Source organism: Myotis brandtii, unplaced genomic scaffold (assembly GCF_000412655.1).
Source record: "Myotis brandtii unplaced genomic scaffold, ASM41265v1 scaffold274, whole genome shotgun sequence".
NCBI lineage: Eukaryota > Metazoa > Chordata > Mammalia > Chiroptera > Vespertilionidae > Myotis > Myotis brandtii.
The window spans coordinates 4,146,378-4,155,607 of NW_005360425.1; the positions used below are offsets into that span (position 1 = coordinate 4,146,378).

Sequence of the window (9,230 nt, forward strand, 5' to 3'; positions counted from 1 at the left end):
GATTAGCTGCCTCCTGCACACCCCCTACTGGGGATGTGCCCACAACCAAGGTACATGCCCTTGACCGGAATTGAACCTGGGACCTTTCAGTCCACAGGCCGACGCTCTATCCACTGAGCCAAACCGGTTACGGCTGTGGTCTATTTTTGAAAATGTCCCATGTGCACTTGAGAAGAACGTATATTCCATGGCTTTAGGGTGAAATGTTCTGAAGATGTCAATTAAGTCCATCTGATCTAGTCAGTCATTTAGGATTGCTGCTGCTTTGATGATTTTTTTTCTAGAGGATTTATCCAGTGATGTCAGTGGTGTATTAAAGTCCCCTACTATGATTGTATTGTTGTCGATCTCTCCGTTGATATCTTCCAGGAGTTTTTTTTATGTATTTGGTGCTACTGCATTGGGTGCATATATGTTTACCAGGGTTATAGCCTCTTGTTGTATCGATCCCTTTAGTATTATGAAGTGGCCTTCCTTATCTCTTATGGCCTTCACTTTGAGGTTTATTTTGTCAGATATACTAGGTGTACCGGTTAATAATGCGGATTTTGTAATCAAAACAATAATTTCAAGAAAAACATCAAAAGAGTTTTATTCAAAGTAATGTCCATTGCTAGTTACATATTTCAGGTAATTTGTGGATACGGTCCCTATAGAACTTTTCTTGTTTTGAGGCAAACCATTCAGAGACCAAATTTTCCACTTCATACATTTTGAAGTGCTGCTCAGAAAGTGCATGTGTCATCAATTGGAACAAGTGGCAAACTGAAGGAGCAAGGTCTGGTGAATACGGTGGGTGGGTTAATACTTCCCAGGCAAGATCGTTTAACGTGTCTTTAACTGGTTTTGAAGTGTGTGATGGTGTGTTATCATGAAGCAAAATTACTTTGCTATGTCTAATGGCACATTCTGAATGGCACATTCAAATGGCACATTTGATCGTTTCACGATCAAAGTGTGGTTCAAATTGATTTTTTGTTGTTGGTAGTGATCAGTATTAACAGTTTCACCTGGTTTTAGAAGCTCATAATACACCACACTTTCCTGATCCCACCAAACGCAGAGCATTGTCTTCTTTCTGAATTGATTTGGCCTTGCAGTCGATGTTGATGGTTGACCTGGATCAACCCATGATTTTGTGCATTTGGGATTCTCAAAATAAATCCGCTTTTCATCGCCAGTTACAATTCGATGCAAAAAAGACTTTCTTTCATGCCATTGAAACATTTTATTGATGACTTTTCGGTTTTCCATTTGTTTTTCATTCAGTTGATGTGGCACCCATTTTCCTCCCTTTAAAATCTCTCCCATTGCTTGTAAACGATCGGAAATTGTTTGCTGAGCAACGTTTAATCTTCCTGCAAGTTGTTTTTGAGTTTGAGACGAATCATCTAATAATGCTTGTAATTGTTGGTCTTCACACTTTCTCGGTTGACCTGGACATCCTTTGTCTTTCACATCGAAAGCATCACTTTTAAAGCGCTTAAACCAGCGTTCACAAGTATCTTGAGATGGAGCATATTCACCATAAGCTTCCCGAAGTATACAATAACTTTCAGCAGCACTTTTCTTCAAAATAATGAATTAAAACTTCTCACAAATGCTCTTTTTTTTGGCATGAAATTTGACATTTTTAAGCATAAAAATATCTATGATGTTAACACCTTCAGCAAATTTGACATATGAAGTTTTGAAGCCTGCTGTCAATACAACAAAATAGCATACATACCAAGTCACATATATATCAACATATGTGTAACTCCATCTATTGAAAAAAATCCGCATTATTAACTGGTACACCTAGTAAGTTTTGCTACCCCAGCTTTTTTTTTCATTTCCATTTGCCTAAAGGATGTTTTTTCATCCCTTCACTTTTAGTCTGTGTGAGTCCTTGTTCTGAGGTGGATCTCTTATAGACAGCATATATATGGGTCATGCTTATTTATCCCTTCAACCACTTGATGTCTTTTGATTAGAGCATTTAGTCCATTTATGTTTAAAGTTATTACTGATAGGTACTTGTTTGTAGCCATGTTTATTATTTATGCCTGTATTCCTTCTTCTCTTATTATTTCTTCTTTTTACACCAGTCCCTTTAGCATTTCTTACATTGCTGGCTTGGTAGTGATAAAATCCCTTAGCCTTTTATTGTCTGTGAAGCTCCTTATTTCCCCTTTAAATTTGAATGATAGCCTTGCTGGATAGAGTATTCTTGGATTCAGTCCCTTGCTTTGCATCACTTTGTAAATTTCCTTCCATTCCTTTCTGGCCTGATGTGTTTCTGTTGGGAAATCATTTGATAATCTAATGGGAGATCCCTGTATATAACTTTGTCTCTCTCTGTTGCAGCCTTTAAGATTCTCTCTTTGTCCTGAACGTTTGCCATTGTAATTACAACGTGTCTTAGTGTGGGTCTTTACAGGTTCATCTTGTTTGAGACTCTCTGTGCTTGTGTGAATTTTTTCTTTGCCTACATCAGGGAAGTTTTCTGACAGTATTTCTTCAAATAGGTTTTCTAACTCTTGTTCCTCTTCCTGTTGTTCTGGCACACCTATTATTCGTATGTTGCTTCATTTCATGTCCCAAAGCTCCCTTAGCTCTCCTCCTGTCTTTTAATTTTTTTTCTTCAATTGCAATTCAGTTTGGCTGTGTTTTGCTTCCCTGTCTTCTAATTCACTAATTCGGTCCTCAGCTTCTCCTAGTCTACTGTTGAAACTTTCCATGGTATTTTTTTAAAATATATTTTTATTGATTTCAGAGAGGAAGGAAGAGGAACATCCATGATGAGAAAGAATCATGGATTGGCTGCCTCCTGCAAGTCCCCCACTGGGGATCGAGCCAACAACCCAGGCATTTGCCCTGGGACCTTTCAGTTCGCAGGCCAACACTCTATCCACTGAACCAAACCGGCTAGGGCTCCATGGTATTTTTATTACAGCTATATCACTATTTCTTCTTGATTCTTACATAAGTTGTTGATTTTTTCATCCATCCGGTTTATGAACTGTATGACCCTTATTCTGATACTTTTTCTGACAAATTGCATGCCTCCATTTCACTTAGCTGCTTTTCTGGGGATTCCTCCTTTTCTTGAGGAAGGATTACTTTTATTTCACATGTATCTTGAAAGTGTAATACTTTGGAATGCTGGCTTAAGGTGTCTGTGGTGGGAGTTCCTGCCTTTAGTTGGCCTTAGGTTTTTGTTTTTGTCCCCTACAGTCCATGAGGCTTCTGAAAGTGCAGCTCAGATTTCTTCCAGATTGGTAAATGCCTTAAAGGAAAGAGCAGCTTTGAGTTCTAGGTTGTCTGGGTTCTTATTTGGATTTTGGCTCAGTAATTCCCCATTACCTATTTAGCCTTTTTATGCTTTTAAGAAAATTATTATTTTAATCCTCATCTGAGGATATTTTTCCATTGATTTTTTAGAGAGCGTGGGAGGGAGGAGGAGAAACAGAAACATGGATGTGAGAGAGACACATCAATTGCCTCTCACATATGCCCTGACCAGAGCCAGGGTATTAAGCCTGCAACCTCGGTACGTGCCTCTGACCAGAAATCAAACCTGGGACCCTTCAGTCCATGGGCTGATGCTCCTATCCACTGAGCCAAACTGGCTAGGGCAAGAAAATTATTTTTCCATTTCAACTGCTTTTTAGCAGTAGGTTGATTGAAATTTCCTAATGCTCAATTTCTACGTATGAAATTTCCTATGTACTTTTTTGCTTATCAGAGCTTTGTCAGTAAAGGCTATTAGCCCAGCTTGATACTCAATATGCCTTTGTGTTAATGGGAGAAAAGTTGGGAAAGACGTTAATATTGGCAAGCATCGCTGATGTCTTCTGGATTCTTTAATTGTGGAGGACAGGTATTTGAATTTTAAAAGCCAGATAAGTTCTGTAAGTAATCCTATGTCTTATATCCCCAGTACCTGACTTGGAAGTAATATAAATATTTAGTCAGTTGGATTTTGACTCCTAAAAAGTGAGCTCGGTCTACTGAGGTATAAAAGCAGGCAAGATAAAAGTTGATAAGTGTTGCATGAATGGTACAGATAGTGGGCCAAGGAAGAGAGATGATTTAAGTAGGCTTTATTTGGGGAGGTAGAGTTGGAATAAGGTTTCAAAGAATGATTAGGGTTCAGACAAAGTGGTAATTGGGATTTTAAATGAGCAAATGCTAGGTGGTAGGAAATGATGGTGTGCAGGCACAACACTTTTTAAAAATATATATTTTATTTTTTTCTTCATTTTTTCTTTTCTTTTTTTTCTTTTCTTTTTTTTTTTTACAGAGAAGAAGGGAGAGGGATAGAGAATTAGAAACATCGATGAGAGAGAAACATTGATCAGCTGCCTCCTGCACACTTCCTACTGGGGATGTGCCCGCAACCAAGGTACATGCCTTTGACTGGAATCAAACCTGGGACCCTTCAGTCTGCAGTCCGACACTCTATCCACTGAGCCAAACTGGTTAGGGCAGGCACAACACTCTTGTTTAGCCAGAGTAGAAAACTCATGTAGATCCTAGGAAGAGAGTGTGAAGCTAGGTGGTAGAGACAAGATAATGAAGGACATTGACTACTAGGAGTTTGCTCTTATTCTGTGGGAATCTGAAGAGTTTTGGGGAAACTAATTCAGGGTAAGTACAGGACAGAAGGGCAAATACCAAACTGGAGAGGGGTTGACCAATTAAGAGCCTCTTTGTCCAGTCAGAGGTAAGACCTGGACATTCTTTGGGAAGAATATTTAAATGTAGTTCAGGCTTTGCCTGTCTAAGAAGAGCATGGCCCTTGAAGAATTTTTCTAGTCTCATGTTCCCTCTTCCCTGAGCATACTTTGAAAGATTCTTTTTTTTTTTCAATCTGTTTAGAGGGTTTGCCTCAATATTTTTTTAAAAACATATTTTTATTGATTTCAGAGAGAAAGGGAGAGGGAGATAGAAACATCAATAAGAGAGAATCATTGATTGGCTGCCTCCTGCACGCCCCCTACTGGGGATCGAGTCTGCAACCCAGGCACGTGCCCTTGACTGGGACCCTGCAGTCCGCAGACCGGTAACTCCATCTACTGAGCCAAACCAACTAGGGCAGATCCTTTTTCTTTTGGCTTGTCTTTGCCCCTCAATCCAGCTCAATACTATAGGTACTGCTATTATAAATTCTCTTTAATCCACCTATTCTTAAAGGCACTAGTTAGCTCTTGCATGATTTAAAATGTTCCCTCTCCTGCCCTAACTGGTTTGGCTCAGTGCATAGAGCATTGGCCTGCAGACTGAAGGGTCCCAGGTTCAATTCTGGTCAAGGGCATGTACCTTGGTTGTGGGCACATCCCAAGTGGGGGGTGTGCAGGAGACAGCTGATCGATGTTTCTAATTCTCTATCCCTCTCCCTTCCTCTCTGTAAAAAGTCAATAAAATATATTTAAAAATAAATAAAATAAAAATTTCCCTCTCCAACTTGTCCTCAGGACCAACTCAGCCCATCATTTTTTATGGTGTTCCTATTGTTCCTTTGCCTGGAGTTAAATCCCTTCTCACTTAACAAATGCCAACATAAGTGGCAACTGTCTTTTTGTTCTGTTCCTCATGGCAGAATTACTTATCCTATTAATAAAGAGGGAATATGCAAATTGACCATCACTCTGTCACAAAGCTGGCGGCACCTATCGCCACAAGGTGGCAGCGCCAGCCCCCTCAGCCCCATTAGAGTCCCCCAGTCCTTTCAGCCCTGCCAGGGGGGTGGCAGGCACGCGGTGCGACCGGACCCGCTCTCAGCTCCCCAGCCGCCCAGGGCTGACCTGAGGTGCAGACAAGCCTCAGATGTCAGCTGCCCAGCCAATGCTCAAGGCACATGCAAGCCTCGGATGTTGGCTGCCCAGGGCCACCTGAGGCTCAGGTAACCAGGGCCGGCTGAGGCTTGCGCTGTTGGCAGTGGCAGCCGCAGAAGTGTGATGGGAGCGTCGCATCCCGCCCCTGAGGGCTCCCGGACTGTGAGAGGGGGTAGGCTGGGCTGAGGGATTCCCCCCTCCAGTGCATAAATTTTCATGCACCGGGCCTCTAGTTAATTTGATAAATGTTTACTGTGCACCTACTATTTGCCAAGTACTGTTCTGGGCTCTAGGACTATAAGGTCCCTGCTCTTGTGGTACTTACATTCTTCTTCTTCTTTTTTTTTTAAAATATATTTTGATTTTTTACAGAGAGGAAGGGAGAGGGATTGAGAGTTAGAAACATCGATGAGAGAGAAACATCCATTAGCTGCCTCCTGCACACTCCCCCACTGGGGATGTGCCCGCAACCAAGGTACATGCCCCTGACCGGAATCGAACCTGGGACCCTTCAGTCCGCAGGCCAACGCTCTATCCACTGAGCCAAACCAGTTAGGGCGGTACTTACATTCTTATAAAGCAAGATAGGCAAACTGTAAACAAGTAAATCTATGATTAGAAAGTGAAGAAAAGAGCAGGGGCAGGGGCAGGCTGGAGGGGTTCAATGGGGATGAAGGGGGACATATGTAATACAACAATGAAGAATTATAAAAAAAGAATGATAAATTGGATTGTAAGGAAGACCTTCCTGAGAAGGTGTACTTCCTTTTATGCCTTTCTAAAACTGTATAATGCATTTATGTGTGTACTTGGTAAACTCTTCCTCTATACTGAACTCATAGTAGCACCTTGAGCTATTATCTCTCTATTCTTGGTTCCTAGATGATGAGTGACTAAATGAATTATACCGCTGTTCCAGTCATCAGTGCACTACCTGAAACTCCCTTAACTCTCAGATCAAGTAACTTTAAGCCTTCTGCAGTTGTGTCTCTGCAGCCAGGGTAAGAGATGCAACCTTACCCTAGAGAAGTTCACGGTCTATGGGCAGAAGTGTGATAAAACTTGCTTTGATTAAGTGTCTGTGCATCCAGAGAGACAGCAGGGTGTTTCCTGAGGAAGGCTACTCAGCTGCACTGGCAGGACCCCTCCAGGTAGTTTACCCTGATCTGTACTCAGGAAGGCTGGCTTGCTAATAAGGCTCTATCCTATCTAATAAAAGAGAAACATGGTAATTAGCCGTACCTCCGCTACCCTTCCCATTGGCTAATCAGGGCGATATGCAAATTAACTGCCAGCCAAGATGGCGGCCGCAGGCCAGGCAGCTTGAAGCGAACATGAGGCTTGCTTGCTTCAGTGACGGAGGAAGCCAACGTTCCCCGCCTGCCGCTGCCGGCCTCTGAGCTTGCAGTTTGAAACATTGTTACAAATATAGAAGCTAAACAAAACCCCAGAAACCTGCTTTCAGCCAGCCGGGATCTCAGAGCTGGAGTTGAAACAGTGTTTCGATTATAGAACCCAAACAAACCAGATACCTGCTTTCAGCAGCCGAGGCCTCAGAGCTGGAGCCAAGCCTCAGAGCTAAAGCTGGCCCAGAATAAAAAAAGAAAAGAAAAAAAGGAGCGGTTGGGAGCTTCAGTCACCCGCCAGCCTGAAAACAGCCCTCAGCCCCTCACCCAGACTGGCCAGGCACCCCAGTGGGGACCCCCATCCTGATCCAGGACACCCTTCAGGGCAAACCAGCCGGCCCCCACCCGTGCACCAGGCCTCTATCCTATATAGTAAAAGGGTAATATGCCTCCCAGCACCGGGATCAGCGTGACGGGGCAGCTCCCCAACCCCCTGATCGCCCTGCGGCTCTGTGTGTGACAGGGTGCGGCGCCCCAACCACCTGATCGGCCCTGCTCTGTGTGTGACGGTGCGGCGCCCCAACCCCCTGAGGATTGGGGGTGGTTAGGAATAGAAAGAGGCGACATGGAACCCCTAATACTGAGTTACATCGTTTGTGACATATGCACAATATCCAAGCAGCCCCGTGGTACTGCAGCAACAGCACAGGCTCAGTTCTGGCGTGGGGTTTCTGGGGATTGTAGTTTTCCAATATTTGCAGTAGAGGAAGACCTGTCACTGCCATCTTTCACACCCGAACTGGCAAGGCTGTGTGCATGGTCCCTTGTGTGTGTGTATGTGTGTTTGTGTGGGGGCGTGGTTGGCGTATCAGCAGTTAGCAATGTCTATAATAGCAGCTTACAGGGCTATTGGGACCTCAAGAAAGGCTTGAGGAATTTGGAAATCCTTTATCAGGAAATTGCATGGTATACAATCTGGATGGATTAGGAATTTACCTGGGAGATGGGAGACAGCGGGGAGGTGGCAGTGAGCGTATGGAATCATTCCAGCAGAACCTGCTCCAAAGGTTTGGAAGCATGAGAGCAATTCTGGATGGCTGAGAACACAAGGAGGTTGAATAGGGGCTGGTAAGAATGGGATCTGAGAACTTAGAAATGGGACATAATCAGATCATGAAGGGTCTTGATGCCAAAACCAGTGACTTTGGACCTTTTCTTGAATATACTGATATCTCAAACACAGCCCAATCAGTATGAATGACTTCCTCCTTTGTTTTCTCCCTTGTTCATCTTTGTTTTATCACTTGCCAGAGCATTCTGTCTTCATCCCCAGAGCTCAACAAGGGCCATGGCATGCGATAAAAGCTCAAAAAGTGCTTTTTGAGTGATCAGATTTGAGTTTTAGAAAAGCAACCCAAACAAGAGTAAGAAGGGAGCAAGCCTGGATGTAAAAGCCATCACAGTTCAAAGTAAATTGTTTTGAACCTCCATTTTCCCCTCTAACCAAGAGCTGAAATTGGGCAGCATAAAGGCCATTTCCAATGTGGGTTTTGTTTGGCCAGCACTTTTTGAAAAATTAGTTGCCCCAAATTTTTTAAATGTGAGGTTTCACATTTTAAGATTTCTGGCTTTTAGTCAGAGAAGGATAAATACCACATGATCTCACTCATTTGTGGAATATAGAGAACAACATAGACTGATGAACAGGGACAGATCCAGAGACAGAGAAGCAGCGATCAGACTGTCAATTCCCAGAGGGAAAGTAGGGGAAGGTGGGGGTAAGATCAACCAAAGGACTTGTATGCATACATATAAGCCAAACCAATGGACAAAGACAACAGGGGGATGAAAGCGTGAGGGGGGGGAGGGGTTGGGGGTTAATGGGGGGATGAGGACACATTTGTAATACCTTAACCAATAAAGAAATTAAAGATTAAAAAAAAAGATTTCTGGCTTTTCTTGAAAAACATCAATATTTGACTATTTGGGGCCCTGGTTCTCTCAACAGTTACAGGATAGAACTGAATAGTTGCTGCTGCCTTTAGACAGGACAGACATATTG

General features: G+C 43.0%; 1 long non-coding RNA gene across 1 annotated transcript in view; it reads right to left on the reverse strand.

Moving 5' to 3' along the window:
* The window catches only part of LOC102249734, a 13,265-nt gene that overhangs the window by 964 nt on the left and 3,071 nt on the right, over positions 1-9,230 (reverse strand). Inside the window, exon 2 of the long non-coding RNA XR_001362574.1 lies at positions 8,165-8,265. This is a non-coding gene — a long non-coding RNA (uncharacterized LOC102249734). The remainder of the gene's footprint in view (positions 1-8,164; positions 8,266-9,230) is intronic.